Source organism: Kogia breviceps, chromosome 9 (assembly GCF_026419965.1).
Source record: "Kogia breviceps isolate mKogBre1 chromosome 9, mKogBre1 haplotype 1, whole genome shotgun sequence".
Lineage (NCBI taxonomy): Eukaryota > Metazoa > Chordata > Mammalia > Artiodactyla > Physeteridae > Kogia > Kogia breviceps.
The window spans coordinates 100,795,874-100,813,626 of NC_081318.1; the positions used below are offsets into that span (position 1 = coordinate 100,795,874).

Here is a 17,753-nt window from a genome sequence, read left to right on the forward strand (position 1 = left end):
TTTGCCAATTTGATTACTATGTGTCTCGGTGTGTTTCTTCTTGGGTTCATCCTGTACGGGACTCTCTGTGCTTCCTGGACTTGGGTGCCTATTTCCTTTCCCATGTTAGGGAAGTTTTCGACTATAATCTCTTCAGACATTTTCTCTGGTCCTTTCTCTCTCTCTTCTCCTTCTGGGACCCCTAAAATGCGAATGTTGTTGCTTTTAATGTTGTCCCAGAGGTCTCTTAGGCTGTCTGCATTTCTTTTCATTCTTTTTTCTTTATTCTGTTCCACAGCAGTGAATTCCACCATTCTGTCTTCCAGGTCACTTATCCGTTCTTCTGCCTCAGTTATTTTGCTATTGATTCCTTCTTGTGTAGTTTTCATTTCAGTTATTTTATTGTTTATCTCTGTTTGTTCTTTAATTCTTCTAGGTCTTTGTTAAACATTAATTGCATCTTCTCAGTCTTTGCCTCCATTTTTTTTTTTTTTTTTCTGAGTTCCTGGATCATCTTTATTATCATTATTCTGAATTCTTTTTCTGGCAGGTTGCCTATCTCCACTTCATTTAGTTGTTTCTTTTTGTTTTTTGTTTTTTTAACGTCTTTATTGGAGTATAACTGCTTTACAATGGTGTGTTCATTTCTGCTTTACAACAATGTGAATCAGTTATACATATACATATGTTCCCATATCTCTTCCCTCTTGCGTCTCCCTCCCGCCCACCCTCCCTATCCTGGTGGTCACAAACCACCGAGCTGATATCCCTGTGCTATGTGGCTGCTTCCCACTAGCTATCCACCCTACGTTTGTTAGTGTATATATGTCCATGCCACTCTCTCACTTCGTCACAGCTTACCCTTCCCCCTCCCCATATCCTCAAGTCGATTCTCTAGTAGGTCTGTGTTTTATTCCCATCCTACCCCTAGTCTCTTTGTGACATTTTTTTCCCTTAGATTCCATATATATGTGTTAGCATACGGTATTTGTTTTTCTCCTTCTGACTTACTTCACTCTGTATGACAGACTCCAGGTCCATCCACCTCACTACAAATAACTCAGTTTCATTTCTTTTTATGGCTGAGTAATATTCCATTGTATATATGTGCCACATCTTCTTTATCCATTCCTCTGTTGATGGACACTTAGGTTGCTTCCATGTCCTGGCTATTGTAAATAGAGCTGCAGTGAACATTTTGGTACATGAATCTTTTTGAATTATGGTTTTCTCAGGGTATATGCCCAGTAGTGGGATTGCTGGGTCGTATGGTAGTTCTATTTGTAGTTTTTTAAGGAACCTCCATACTGTTCTCCATAGTGGCTGTATCAATTTACATTCCCAGCAACAGTGCAAGAGTGTTCCCTTTTCTCCACACCCCCTCCAGCATTTATTGTTTCTAGATTTTTTGATGATGGCCATTCTGACCAGTATGAGATGGTATCTCATTGTAGTTTTGATTTGCATTTCTGTAATGATTAGTGATGTTGAGCATTCTTTCATGTGTTTGTTGGCAGTCTGTATATCTTCTTTGGAGAAATGCCTATTTAGGTCTTCTCCCATTTTTGGATTGGGTTGTTTGTTTTTTTGTTATTGAGCTGCATGAGTTGCTTATAAATTTTGGAGATTAATCCTTTGTCAGTTGCTTCATTTGCAAATATTTTCTCCCATTCTGAGGGTTGTCTTTTGGTCTTGTTTATGGTATCCTTTGCTGTCCAAAAGCTTTTATGTTTCATTAGGTCCCATTTGTTTATTTTTGTTTTTATTTCCATTTCTCTAGGAGGGGGGTCAAAAAGGATCTTGCTGTGATTTATGTCATAGAGTGTTCTGCCTATGTTTTCCTCTAAGAGTTTGATAGTGTCTGGCCTAACATTTAGGTCTTTAACCCATTTTGAGTTTATTTTTGTGTATGGTGTTAAGAAGTGTTCTAATTTCATACTTTTACATGTAGTGTCCAGTTTTCCAAGCACCACTTATTGAAGAGGCTGTCTTTTCTCCACTGTATATTCTTGCCTCCTTTATCAAAGGTAAGGTGACCATATGTGTGTGGGTTTATCCCTGGGCTTTCTATCATGTTCCATTGATCTATATTTCTGTTTTTTTTTTTTTTTTTTGCCAGTACCATACTGTCTTGATTAGTGTAGCTTTGTAGTATAGTCTGAAGTCAGAGAGCCTGATTCCTCTAGCTCCATCTTACGTTCTCAACATTGCTTTGGCTATTCGGGGTCTTTTGTGTTTCCATACAAATTGTGAAAGTTTTTGTTCTAGTTCTGTAAAAAATGCCATTGGTAGTTTGATAGGGAGTGCATTGAATCTGTAGATTGCTTTGGGTAGTAGAGTCATTTTCACAATGTTGATTCTTCCAATCCAAGAACATGGTATATCTCTCCATCTATTTGTATCATCTTTAATTTCTTTCATCAGTGTCTTATAATTTTCTGCATATAGGTCTTTTGTTTCCTTAGGTAGGTTTTTCCTAGATAAATTATTCTTTTTGTTGCAGTGGTAAATGGGAGTGTTTTTTTAATTTCACTCTCAGATTTTTCATCATTAGTGTATAAGAATGCCAGAGATTTCTGTGCATCATTTAGTTGTTTTTCTGGGGTTTTATCTTGTTCCTTCATCTGATACATAGCCCTCTGCCTTTTCATCTTGTCTGTCTTTCTGTGAATGTGTTTTTTGTCCCACAGTCTGCAGCATTGTAGTTCTTGCTTCTGCTGTCTTCCCTCTGTTGGATGAGGCTATCTAAGAGGCTTGTGCAAGTTTCCTGATGGGAGGGACTGGTGGTAGGTAGAGCTGACTGTTTCTCTGGTGGGCAGAGCTCAGTAAAACTTTAATCTGCTTGCCTGCTGATGGGTGGGGCTGGGTTCCCTCCCTGTTGGTTGTTTGGCTTGAGGCAACCCAACACTGGAGCCTACCTGAGCTCTTTGGTGGGGCTAATGGTGGACCCTGGGAGGGCTTATGCCAAGGAGTACTTCCCAGAGCTTCTGCTGCCAGTGTTCTTGTCTCCAATGTGAGCCACAGCCACAGCCCACCTCTGTAGGAGACCCTCCAACACTAGCAGGTTGGTCTGGTTCTGTCTCCCCTGGCATCACTGTTCCTTCCCCTGGGTCCTGATGCACACACTACTTTGTGTGTGCCCTCCAAGAGTAGAGTCTCTGTTTCCCCCAGTCCTGTCGAAGTCCTGCAGTCAGATCCCACTAGGCTTGAAAGTCTGATTCTCTAGGAATTCCTCCTCCCATTGCCGGACCCCCAGGTTGGGAAGCCTTGACGTGGGGCTCAGAACCTTCACTCCAGTGGGTGGACTTCTGTTGTATAAGTGTTCTCCAGTCTGTGAGTCACCTACCCAGCAGTCATGGGATTTGATTTTAGTGTTATTGCGCCCCTCCTCCTGTCTCCTGTGGCTTCTCCTTTGTCTTTGAATGTTGGGTATCTTTTTTGGTGAGTTCCAGTGTCTTCCTGTCGATGATTCTCCAGCAGCTAGTTGTGATTCTGGTGTTCTCCCGAGAGGGAGTGAGAGCATGTCCTTCTACTCTGCCATCTTGGTTTTCCATAGTCATTTTTAAATGAAAATTGTTTATCAAACACTTATGGTTTCAAAAGAAATAGTTCTATAAAATGTATAACCTCAAGCCAAGGGAAGGAGCCTTCGATGCAATCTCTGGGAGGATTTGTGTTTTGTTCCCCAGAGCTTGTTAGATAGTAGATTGATATGTGATTCGTACCTGAGATATTTAGAGAGCCAGAGGATGTCTGGAGGGCTGTGGTTTGGAAGCCACTGCTGTCCTGTGGATCAGGGTGAGAAAGAGAAAACCTGTGTGGTTAAGACCCTGTCTAGGAGGGCAGGAGGAAGCTGGTGGTGCTGATGACACATGGGACTGAGGAAGGACTCAAAAGTGTTCAGATGGAAAAAAGATAGATTCACCCTGGAGGTGAGAGATGCCCACTGATGGGGTGGGGGAGGTCTTTGAAGAACTCAGTAAAGTGCCCCATGTGACAAGTAGGCTTTAAACTCCTGTCAAGCCCAGAGAGCAACAAAACTAACTCACCATGATAGCACCAATTAAGTAAGACCTTTCTTGCTGACCATACCTCCTCTTTTCCTCACACCCCTTCAGTTCTGGCCAGCCATGCAGGCATTAGAAACTGAGCAAATGGGGAGCTACAGAGAGCTGTATTCTGTCACTATTGGGCACTAATGGTTTTTCCCAAGTGCTATTGATTTTCTTGAAAATACTATTTCCACATAGTTGATATTTAGTAGATATTTATCAAATCAATATTAGTGGAGCACAATGTTGTAACTAATTTATTAAAAATGAAATGACCATACAGGTTCCTATTTGGGATTTGAACACTGTGGTAAGTGTGCTTTTCCTTCCTCAAGTTTTGCTTTAAGGCACTAGAGTTGGTGAGCAGCTTTAATTAGCTTGCCTTGATCTCTTTATAACCTTAGTCTTGTGTCTTCTTAAGTGATTCTCTAACTGCAGCCAGGAACATGGTGAGGGAGAATAGTGTAATCTAGTGTTCTGAGGTTATCACACCTTTTCTTCAAATATCTTACATAGAGACCCAACACAGATAAAGGTGGAACTGTTCAGATTCAGACAGGGCAAAGAGAGGTGGGGGCGTTGTCCCCTGTAGATTGGTTGAAATATTGGCTCTACCACTTATAACTTAGGTGACTTTGGATAAGTTATTTAGCCTTCCCAAGTGCAGTGGTCTCATCTGCAAATTCTATGGTTTATTGTAAGGATTAAATGAGATAATGTATGTGATGTGATTGGCATTTAGGAAGTATTCAAGAAATGTTAGCTATTCTGCCTTTGCTGCTGCTGCCTCCCCCTCATCCTCTTCCTCTTCTTCCTCAAACATGGGGGCAAGTTGAATGGTTTTCAGTTTCCTGTTCTAACTAATTACTTGTATAGTCTATTTATTCATTCCATGGATGTGGATATAGAAATAGTTTTGCTTTATCTTTTCTGCTTGTATCTGTGAATCTAGCCATGTATCTGTCTACCTACCTACCTATCATCTGTATCATCTATCTAATCTACTTACATTTTTTATGTACCGTATAAGACACAGACATGTGATGCCTCTTTACCCCTTCATTTTTCGGTTTGTATTTTATAAAAAAAATGGAATTCTATTATGTAGCCAGAGTGCAATTACCAAAATCAGTAAATGAATACTGAAACAATATTAGTGTATAATTTACAGACCTTATTGATAATTTGTCAGTTGTTTCAATTCAGTCCTTTATAGCAAAGGAAAACCCAAACTCTGCATTGTATTTGATTGTCATGTCACATTAGTCTCCTTTAATCTGGGTTTTTCTTTGTGGTTCTTGGGTCTTTCTGTGTAGATCATGGTTTGACATTTTTTGAAGCGTGCAGGTCAATTACTTAGTAGAATGCTCCTCAATTTGGATTTTTCTGATGTTTCCTTTTGAGTAGATTCAGGTTAAGTACTTTTGCTGGTCATGCCACAGAAGTAATGCTGAGTTCTTCTCAGTGCATTGTATCGGGTAACACAAGCTGTCTATTGCTAGCAACGTAACTTTGATGATTGGGTTAAGATGGTATCTGCTACGTTTCTCCATTGTAAAGTTACTGTTTTACCTGTTACAGTTAAAAGAATATAGTGTTGGCAGGGGGGCTATACTTTAAGACTATGTAAATATTTTCTTACTTGCTCAAACTATCTCCACTGTTTTTATCATATGTTGATGATTCTTGCCTGAGTTTACTATTATTATGGTGTTGTTAAATAGTGATTTTCTAATCCCACCATTTCTTTTACATTTATGGACTGACAAGGGAGAGCTCTCTCTTTATTTATTTATTTATTTATATCAGTTTGGACTCTTTTATTCATATGTTATTCAATCAGTTACAGTCCTTTACTATCATGGTTTATTTTTGATGCTCACATTGTCCAGATTTGGCCGGTGGGAACACCTTCAAACTATGCCCTGTACATTTTTGATATGTCCTCATCATCCTTTGAGCACTTTCTTAATTTTTGGCACAAGATGCTCCACATTTATTTAGGTCCTCCCCCACACCCCTTCCCCCAAGCCTGGAATTAACCATTTCTCCAAGGAGCCCTGGTTCCATTGAGGGGGCGAATCGTATTTAAGAACCAAGATCTGAGCACTAGATGTGCTCATAACTGCAAACTTTTAAAACCCATTAGTTTATTCTACAAGTGATTATTTTACCCAGCACCATTACATGTTATACTGTTTTTCCTGGCTTCATGTTATTTATTTCTCTGTTTTTGGCTTTGGTGTAACTATGTGTATTTGCTTAATCAGGAAGCACTGCTTACTCAGAAGTCTGCATTTTTGGAAAGACTTTGTTCCCAACTTTGGGCAGTTCAAAGATTACTGGATTTTGTTTGATATCATTCTTACTTGGGTCACTTTTATTCTTTTTTTTCATTGATCTCTATTAAATAAAGATGTAGACTGTACTTAATTGAGTACTTTTCTCTTGGCAGTGGAACAAGGCTAAAGGTGATTCTTGTTAATTTGTTACTCAATTGAGTTATCCATTTATCTGGATTTGATTTGGGATGATGTTTAGTCTCTGTAAAGAGGTCAGTACTGAACATTTCTGTGTTCTTTGCCTAAAATGTCCCTTCATAGGCTGACGTAGTGCTGCTATTTGGAGTGTGGGAATCAGCTATAGGGAATTGGTTTTATGTGAGAGTCTGGCTGGGTTTTTATTTTCTTTTCAGCTCATAATTTATCTACTCATGTTTTATATTTATGTAATTTAAAATTTGATTTTTCTCCTGAAAATGAAAAATATATAAAATGGTAATTCTCTTTATTCTTTAATAATTTTATGGGGTATCTGTCGGAATGTGAGCTGCATTCATCTAGTACAAAATATTGACTCTTGGAATGTAGACGTAACTCCTAGTAGTTTCTTTCGAATAGATTCCATGAAAATATATTTGAATTCTTAATTTAAGGGCAGATTCTGCAATTTATCTTCATTATATCATTGTGATTTATAATAGTTTTTTCCCTTCCTATTTGAATAAGTCTTCTGAGATTTAGGATAATCTGTGTGTGTGTGTGTGTGTGTGTGTGTGTGTGTGTGTGTGTGTGTGTGTACTTACATGATTGGGCATGTAGTTAAAGTCACTTTTAGCGGGATGCTTTGGCATGATCACCAAAGCTTCTGCAATTGTAGACTCTGTTTGGATGATGAGAGTTTTGAAGACTTTTTATTTCTTTTCCATAAAAAACACACCGTATATTATAAGCAAGGTAGTATCTTGACACCCAGTTACCCCTTACTCTTGTCTGCCCTGTAAAAAAACATTTATTTTGATATTTTATGTGAAGAATATCATAGGCATGCATGAAATAGTGTAAAATACAAAAATATGCACCAGTCAGCTGATGAGTATTTATTAAGTTTTCACTGTCTGCTTAGTGTTATACTAACTAGTTGGGGAAAATGAAACCTATGCATAAGAAGCAATTGTCCAACAAAATATATTTTTATATATTAGTATCATCAAATTGGATATCATAAAAAATTGGTAATTCTGTATTATCAGCTATCATCAGTATAAGCATTTTTTCTTAGCATGCTTCTTTTTGCTGCATTGTAGTAATACTACTTAATTTACAAATTTATTTGCCTTTTCTGACTAGGAACATATACTTATTAGTATTTCAGATGTTTTAGGTGCTGTACGATTAATCAACCAATTTTGCTGCCTCTCTGTGATAGAGATTGGGGGATCTAATTTCATAGGTTATTGAGGTAGCAAACCATATTAGTCACATTTTTGGTCTTTGAACAATGTATGAACTATTAATACTCATGGAAATATTTTTCAAAAATGGTTACATTGTAATGAGTGTCAAAACATCAATAATTAGTTACAGAGTCACAGCAAGTAGCTTTGTGACCTTGGGTAAGGCACTTAATCTCTCAGAACCTCATTTTTCTCAATAGTAATTCAAATAGGATAATAAAATTTACCTCATGTAATTCTTGTGAGACTTAAATCAGATGACACATACAAAGCACCAGCACAGTTCCTGGAACATAGCAAGTGCTCTGTACATGTTAACTATTATTATTATTATTATCATTATTATTACCGCCATCACCCTAAATTGCCACTCTTGCTTTATGGAGTCCTTGGTTAAGTGTTAGTTTTGATTGGTTAGCATGTTTGCAGGGAGATCTCTTGCCCTATTGAGGTTTACAGGAATCTCACTGAATCCTGCTGAGGTTAGTTTTGTAATCTTGCATGTAGAAAGGTACGTATCTTACAGTTAAAAATGCTGTATCTGTGACCTGAGGGAAAAAGAAAAAATAATCCACCAAAACAGGGTGTGACTGTGAGAATCTAAATCATTATGCATGTGACAGAAGGACAAACCCTATTAAATGCAAGGTATGATTGTGGGAAATCTTTCAAATCAACAGGAAGGTTTTTCACAATGACAGTTGAAAAAGTTGAGTGAAAAGCCATAAGAATGTGAAACTTTGGCCCATTTACTAAATGTCTCATTTAATTGTCACAGTGGAGGAAAAAGATATAAGGGAGATGTCTACAAAACAAAGCATGCAAATTAGAAAAACCAAAAACATTTATTGAGACTGGGTCTTGAATTTGTTTCTGCATTAACCCTATAAAGTAGAAAGTGGCTAAGAGTCTTCAGACATCCTGTTCAGATGAAGGAGAACCAGATTGGGAAACTGAAAACTTCAGTGTTAGTTCTAGTTTTGCTATTGACTGGCTTTATGACTTTAGACAAGTCATTTAACCTCTGTGGGCCTCAGTTTTCTTATCTGTAAAGCAAGAATTTTTGCCCCAGCTCCGTTCAGCTCTAATATTCCTTGGGGTACTTTTAGACATACAAAATGAAATTTGCATGCCATTCTTAAATTTATTTGTTTTTTGGCATTTTATGGTGGAAAATTTTAAGGTTACATAAAAGTAGAATGAATAGTATAATGGCTCTTGAGGTACACATTATCGAGCTTAATAATTATCAACTCATGGCCAATCTTATTTTGCCTACAACCCCACCTATTCTCCCTCCCCTGATTACTTAAAAGCAAATCTCAGACTTCATATCATTTCATTTCTAAATATTTCAGAATATGTCTAAAAGAAAAGGACTCTTTTTATTTTTTTATTTTTATTTATTTATTTATTTTTAAAGTAACAATAAGATTTTTTTAATTAAAAAAGTTGAAATAACAGTTTGAAAGGAATCATAGAATATCAAATACAATGATAAGGGGGCTTCCCTGGTGGCGCAGTGGTTGGGAGTCCGCCTGCCGATGCAGGGGACACGGGTTCGTGCCCTGGTCCGGGAGGATCCCACGTGCCGCGGAGCGGCTGGGCCCGTGAGCCATGGCCGCTGAGCCTGCGCGTCCGGAGCCTGTGCTCCGCAGCGGGAGAGGCCACAGCAGTGAGAGGCCCGCGTACCGCAAAAAAAAAAAAAAAAAAAAAAAAATACAATGATAAGAATATGTTTTTAGCTATATGCAGTGAAATTTAAGAAGATTAAAAACAAAGGTAAAATGATGAAATCCTCCTGGCATTAAAAAACAGATCTTCATAAAGGTTCACTAACCAGATTTTGTCAGACATCTCATCAGCAACATGGGACATAGAGGGGAAAACAATGTAATACTGTCTTCAAAATTACAGTAACTTTCATCCTGGAATTGCATATTCTTTTATTTTTTATTTATTTATTTATTTATTTTTTTAACATCTTTATTGGAGTATAATTGTTTTACAATAGTGTGTTAGTTTTTCCTTTGCAACAAACCGAATCAGTTATACATATACATATGTTCCCATATCTCTTCCCTCTTGCATCACCCTCTCTCCCACCCTCCCTATCCCACCCCTCTATGTGGTCACAAAGCACAGAGGTGATCTCCCTGTGCTATGCAGCAGCTTCCCACTAGCTATCTAATTTACATTTGATAGTGTGTATATGTCCCTGCCACTCTCTCACTTCGTCTCAGCCCACCCTTCCCCCTCCCCATATCCTCAAGTCCATGCTCGAGTAAGTCTGTGTTTTATTCCTGTCCTACCACTAATCTCCTCATGACATTTTTTTCCCTTAGAGAAAGGACTCTTTTTAAAGCATAAACACCCAGTGTCATCACATGTAAATTAAAAAAACCCTATAATTCCTTAATATCATCAGATATGCAGTTGATGTTCAGATTTTCCCAATTCTCTCTCTTTCTTTTTATAGTTTGTTAATTTGAATTGGGGTCCAAATGAAGTCTAATCATTGCAGTTGATTGGTATGTCTCTTAAATCTCCTTTAATTTATAGTTGCTTCTCAATCTCTTTTTTCTTAAAATTCATTTGTTTAAAAAAACCCACTTTGTCCTGTTGAGTAGGTTGAATTTTGCTGATTACATTCCCTTGTTGTTTAATTTTTGTCATTGTTATTATTTACAAATTGACATACCTATAGGTTTGCTCGGATTTTGGTTTGAGGTTTTTTTTTTTTTTTTTTTTTTTTGTCAAGAATATGTCATAGAAGGTGGTGTGTAGTTCCCCTGGAGCACATGGGCTGGCTATTGCTCTTGTTTGTGATGTTAGCAGCCATTGATGGTGATTGCCTAGATCTGTTAATCCATTAGGAGTTACAAAATGATGACACCCTGATTCTGCCGTTCCTTCTTCATATATTGATTGGAACACTTCCAGAAAAATAATGTTCCCTTCATCAGCTGTCTGATTACCCTGAGTATATAGATCATTAAGGAAAGGCAGGATAGATGCAAATTCTTTCTATTGACCAATTGTCATAATAATGAATGTATTCCCTAGTATCTTCCAGGGGTGACTAATGATTAAAAAAATATCATTAGGAACTCACAGAATTTAACATATTTGTTGTGTTTCAGTCCACTGCAGCTGTTATCCTTACTGATACTCAAAATGGTCTTATCTTTGGCCAGTGGAGGCCTTTTTAAGTTGGCTTCTGCATACTCTTGACATGACTAATAGTCTCATAGCTTCTTTGATTTCTGGTATAACAGTATATTCCAGGTGCATTTTGTACATTTCCTGCCCTATCCTGGAATCAACCATTTCCCCAAAGAATCTTAATTTCTTTTAGTGGAAAATGGCATTTAGAGAACACCGTTTAGATACTGGTGACGCTCACTGCTGCTGGGTTAGTCTTTGCTTCTAGACCTTTTCAGTGGACAGATAAGAAAATAAATATTTTTTAAAAATAAAATGCATTGAGTTCATAATCTTTTAATTCAGAAACAATCTATACACTAGAAAATAATCAGGGAAAGAAGTCCAGACATTTGTATACATTTTGAAGGATTACATTATTTACTGTAAAATATTTTATTGCTTCTGTTCTCCTTTCAGGTAAACAGTCTCATTTTGGAGTTTCTATAGCTGCTGGAATGATATTAACTTTAAACATATTCCTGTTTTGGTTAAGGAGAAAAGGGAAACAAAAAGGTAGTCATGATTAAGAAGAAAAATGAGTGAAACCAGGAGTGGGCAGGCCAGAGCATCTGGTATTCAGGGCAAATATTAAAAGACAAGAAATCTTTTCCATTTAGTTTCCTTCCCTTGCATTTTTTACTTGTGTCTGGAAGTTCAAGTTTTGCTTTATAGTCAGTGTTCATAAAAGCCACAAGATGGCGAGATTGCTCCTTAAAATGAATGTGGGTGAGTAAGGGGGTGGGGTAGTGGAGAGAGATAGAGGAGAGAGGAGAGAGAAAGATGTTCCTCTCTGATTTTCCATAACCTCCTTGGTTTTCCTTACCTCCCTTACTTGAATATAAAATAGAATTAACATGCTTAAATTTTTCCTCTGTAATTTGGATTTTGATCATGGTCTTTTTTGGAATTGTAACACTAAAAATAAAATTAAAAAGAACTATCTGGATCCCGTGCTTACCATTTTTTCAATTCTTTGTTAAATTATTAATAAATAATTCAGTCTTCACATTGTCACCAGAGCAATCTTTGCAAAATACCATTTTGGTAATGTCAGTTTCCTGTTTAAAATTTTAAAATTTATTGTTATAAATATTTGTTGATTATGGTATTGGTTGTCAGTATTTAAGTAGTTAAGGCAAGTGTAAGGTGAAAGGTGGAATAATTTTTGACTCATATTACCAAAAATATGTTATTATTGGCAAGTTTCTTTTCTAAAATGAACATGTGCTAGTTTGCAAGTACAAAAACTTTCAATTTTAATGGGTTGTTAAACAACGTAGTTGCAATGCTTAGAATGTTCATTCTCCTCATCATTTAAACATACCTCCAGGCAATTTTTGTTATTCTCAATATTTTGTGGAAAGGGCAAGCTACTATGTTATTAGTATATTAATCAATGCGTATTTATTAACTAAGTATATTTAGCTCTCAATGCAAAATGTAATTTGCTTATGCTGTGTTATCAAATTGAATCCTCATAATATATTTTTGAGATAAATGTGAATACTGTGGACATTGAGGCTCAGGGAGATTAAATGAATTGTTGAAGATTTAGTAGTTAGCAGAGCTGTAATTTCAATTCAGATATTTTTCAATCCTAAAACTCATCCTCTTATTCACTATGCCATACTGCCCCCGTGAGAGTAACTATTTATATTTCTCTTTAATAGAAATACATGGAAGCTGTAATTTAAAGTAATTAGGATATTTGTGCCTCCCCCTTGTTGTAAGCTGAACAAGAGAATTTGTATCACAAGACAAGTATTATGGTGCCTTTTTATTTAGCAAACTGTTCATTTTTTTGAGCATGTTTTCCTGCAGGCCTTTGTTTAGAAGACTTCATTTAGAGTTGTGCTGTTGGGTGAGGGGCCTCTCTTTGTCTCATTTGAGGCATTTGGGCTCCTGGCCAGAAGCCTGAGCTCCTGATATACTCTCCCTAGAGTGGACTGAAGCTAATTCATCCTCTTGACTTCCTGTTGAGATAGCAGGTGGTTCACTAGCACTTAGTGTTCCTGCCTTACGGCGGAGCTTCTCTCTGCTCCTGGAGTCCTGTTTTATGCTGGGGATACTGGTGGTTTAAAAGCCATTGTGTTCAAGACTGGAAGTCTGGTCTAGGATGCCCTTTACAGCTATAAACTAGCTGCTCTGGAATAGAAATTCTTTCAATATTTTGTAGAATTCACTAGTGAAGCCTCTGGTCTTAGACATTTGTTTGTTGGGTGGTTTTGGATTACTGACTTAATCTCCTTACCAGTAATTGGTCTGTTCAGATTTTCTGTTTCTTCATGATTCAGTCTTGAAGTGTCTAGAAATCTATCCATTTCTCCTAGGTTGTCCAATTTGTTGGTGTATAATTGTTCATAGTAGTCTGTTTTGATTCTTTGTATTTCTATGGTGTCAGTTGTAACATCTCCTCTTTCATTTCTGATTTTATTTACTTGAGTTCTTGCTGTCTTTTTTTGGTGAGTCTAACTAAAGGTTTGCCAATTTTGTTTACCTTTTCAAAGAACCAGCTCTTAGTTTCATTGATCTTTTCTATTGTATTTTTAGTCTCTCTTTTATTTATTTCTTTTCTGTTCTTTGATATTTTCTTCCTTCTACTAACTTTGGGCTTCATTTGTTCTTGTTGTTCTGGTTGGTTACTTGAGGTACAAAGTTAGGTTGTTTATTGGAGATTTTTCTTGTTTCTTGATGTAGGAGTTCATCATATGAACTTTGCCCTTAGAACTGCTTTTGCTGCATCTCATAATTTTGGTAGGTTGTATTTCCATTTTCATTTGACTCAAAGAATTTTTTGATTTATGTTTTGATTCCTTCTTTGATACATTGGTTGTTCAGTAACTTGTTTAATCTCTCTATATTTGTGAATTTTCTACTTCTTGTAATTGATTTCTAGTTTCATACCATTGTGGTCAGAAAATATGCTTGGCATGACTTCGGTCTTACTAAGTTTATTAAGACTTGTTTTGTGGCACATGATTTATTCTGAGAAGGTTCCATGTGTGCTTGAGAAGAAATGTGTATTTTGCTGCTGATGGATGAATGTTCTGTAAATGTTTGTTAAATCCATCTGGTTTAACATGTAGTTTAAGTCCAGTATTTCCTTATTATTTTCTGTTTAGATGATCTAGCCATTGTTGAAAGGGGGTTATTGAAGTACCCAACTGTTACTGTATTGCTGTCTATTTCTCCCTTCAGTTCTGTTAATATTTGCTTTATATATCTAGGTGCTTCTCTGTTGGGTGCATAAATATTTACAAATATTATATCCTCTTGTTAGACTGACCCTTTTATCATTATATCAATATAAAGACCTTCTTTGTCTCTTATTTTCGTCTCTGTCCTGAAGTCTACCTTATCTGATATAAGTATAGATACCTCTGCTTTCTTTTGGTTTCAGTTTGCATGGAGTATCTTTTTCCATGCCTTCACTTTCAGCCTGTGTCCTTAAAGCTGAAGTGAATCTCTTGTAGGCAGCATATAGTTGGATCTTGTTCATTTTACCCATTTAGCCACTTTGTGTCTTTTGATTGGAAAATTTAGTCCATGTACATTTAAAGTAATTATTGATAGTTATGGATTTACTATTGCCATTTTGTTAATTGTTTTCTGGTTGTTTTGTCATTTCTTTGTTCCTTTCTTTCCCTCTTGTTTTTCTTCCTTTGTGATTTGATGATTTTCTGTAGTGGTATGCTGAGATTTCTTTCTCTTTCTCTTTTGTGTATCTACTATAGGTTTTGCACTGTGTTACCATGAGGCTTACATAAAATATCTTATAGCTAAAATAGTCTGTTTTAAGCTGATAACAACGTAACTTCAAATGTATAAGAAGATTCTACATTTTTACACTCTTCTCCAACATTTGATGTTTTTGATGTCACAACTTAAATCTTTTTAATATTGTGTATTCATTAACAAATTATTGTAGTTATAGGTGGTCTTAATATTTTTAATTTTAATCTTTATACCAGAGTTATAAGTGATTTACCCACCACCATTACAATATTAGAGTATTCTGAATTTAACCATATATTTATCTGTACCAGTGAGTTTTATGCTTTCGTATGTTTTAATGTTACCAATTAGCATCCTTTTGTTTCAGCTTGAAGAAATCCCTTTAACATGTCTTGTAAGACCCGTCTAGTGGTGATAAATTCCCTTAGCTTTTGTTTGTCTGGAAACTCTTTATCTCTCTTTCAATTCTGCAGGACTATTTTGTTGGGTAGAGTATTTTTGTTTGGCAGTCTTTTTTATTTCTTTCCAGCACTTTGAATGTCTCATCCCACTGCCTTCTGACCTGCAAGGTTATTGTAGAATCCACTGATAGTCTTATGAGGGTTCCCTTGTACGTAACAAGTTGCTTTTCTGTTGCTGCTTTTAAGGTTTTTGTCTTTGACAATTTAATTATAATGTCTGGGTGTGAATTTCTTTAGATTCATCATATTTGGTATTTCTTGGGCTGCCTAGATTTAGATGTCTGTTTTTTTTCCCCCAGCTTAGGGAAGTTTTCAGCCATTATTTCTAAGGATCCCTGTCTTCTAGGATCCTTATAATGTGTATATTGGCTCATTTTTTAGTGCGCTATAAGTCTCTTAAGCTATCTTCACTCCTTTTTTAGTCTTTTTTCTTCACTGAGTGGATGTATTCCACTGCTCTGTCTTCTAACTCACTGACTCTTTCTTCCACTTGATCTAGTCTGCTGTTGAACCTTTCTATTGAATTTTTCAGTTCAGTTATTTTATTCTTTATCTCTATACTTTCTGTTTGGTACTTTGTAATATTATCAGTATCTGTTGAAATTCTCACTTTGTTCATGCATTGCTTTCCGGAACTCTGTGAGCATCTTTCTGGGCATTATTTTGAACTCTCTGTCAGGTAAATCACTTTTCTCTGTTTCATTAAGGTTGGTTTCTAGAGATTTATATTGTTCTCTTGTTTGGAACATATTCCCTTGTTTCTTCATTTTCCTTGAATGCTTGTGTTGGTTTTTGTGCATTAGCTAAACAGCACCTCTTTCAGTCTTGACAGAATGGTCTTGTGTAGGCGATGAATCCTGTTAATCAGCCCAGCCCGAACTCCTGGATGCCTCTCAAACCTTTGTGACTGTCCAAGCCACTGTCCTTCTTCATGCCTTTTAGTAGTTGAGGGTATGAGAAGACCCATCTAAGTTCCAAAGGGGATGATTGTAGTCAGCACTTAGATACAGGCTGATTAGAAGCCAGACCCTCAGGCAACAGCTGGGAAAGTATGCCATCAAGCACTTTCTGGGGAGAAACTGGGAGGTAGGCTTTTTGTCTTCTCCCTTGCACTGAACCCTGAGCCCATTACAAACTGTTTATTTGTTTGCTATAGTCCAGTGGGACTTGTTAACTGCAAGCACTGTTGACAGTCAGAGCCAGGTGATCTGGGGGCCCATCTCCCAGGCGGTAGCTGCAAAAGGTGGGGCATGAGACATGTGTAGAAGGTCCTTCTAGAGAGATGGTGGTGACCTGGTTTTATTGTTGGAGTGAGCTGGATGGAGAAGGTGGGGTAAGCGCCCACTGATTCTTTCAGGTTCCTGGTAGGATCAGTTAGATGTTGTCAATTAGTGTCTAGACTCTTACGCAACAGCTTGTAAAGTATGAAGTCAAACCCTTTCCAGGGAAAGACTGGGAGATGGATGTTTTAGCTGCTCCTTCAGTCCTGAGACTTGGGAGGATAGTTGTGGTTAGTGCTCATGATCCTATCGGTAACTTCTTTGTTTGCCGTAGTCCTGTAGGACTCATGAATGCTGGCTATCAGAGATAGGAGTTTTAGGGGACTGTTTCTCAGGTGGGAGCCTTAAAGGTTGGGACACTAGATGTGCTGTCCATACTGCCTGTTCCTCAGGGAGAAGCTGGGAGTTTGGGGTTTCCTCCTGATTGTATGGTTCTATGCCTGGAGTGAGGTTTATGATGAGAGTGTCTCAGCCTTTCCTACCAGTTTCGATATGGGTATTGTCTCTGTTGCCCAATGTATAGGAGTCATTCATCTGGATTTCTCTAGTTTCTCAGTTCCCAGATTTCTCTCAGAGAGAAGTGCTTTGTGTGTAGCTGTACAATCACTGTGTCCATGGGAGGAGGAAATTGGCCTCCTATATCATCATTTTGGTCAAAAACAAAACTGAAAAAAAGCCTCTTTAGTTTCTTTATTAAGTAATTTGTTTTTTAAAGATAATTGTTTTTATATAACCAGTATTCATTCATTTATTCATTTGGTAACCGTTACTGAATTCTATTCTAGATGCTGGCAATACAGCAATAAATTAAATAGAAAAAACTCTCTAGAGCATACCTTTGAGCAGGGAGGATACAGAAAATAAATAAATAAACTATATTATATATCTTGTGGTGATAAGAGGTGTGAAGTCAAATATAATGAGGTAAGGGGGCTTAAGAGTGAAAAGTGAGAGTGATCTTTCATAAAAGTTCTTCAGGGAAGACCTCTCTAATAAGGAGACATTTCATTGCAGAGTTGGAGGATGTGAGGGAGTGAGGTATGTACATATATGGAGTGAAATAGAGGGAGAGTGTTCCAGGTTGCTGGAGAAGCAAGCAAAATATATGGGATTTGGAGACAGAGTTATGTATCTCCTCATATAACCTTTATTATCCAACAATATGCACCAAAACTGAGGAGAGAAGGATAAAATATTTTTATGTTCTTTTCTCTTCTTTTACTTAAAAAATATTTATTTATTTGGCTGCACCGGGTCTTTGTTGCGGCATGCAGGATCTTTTAGTTGCAGCATGTGGGCTCTT

The 17,753-nt window shown here is 37.1% G+C and overlaps 1 protein-coding gene across 4 annotated transcripts in view; it reads left to right on the forward strand.

Annotated features, from left to right (window-relative positions):
- The window catches only part of SUGCT (succinyl-CoA:glutarate-CoA transferase), an 827,778-nt gene that overhangs the window by 51,343 nt on the left and 758,682 nt on the right, over positions 1-17,753 (forward strand). The gene's annotated exons all lie outside the window — the stretch shown is intronic.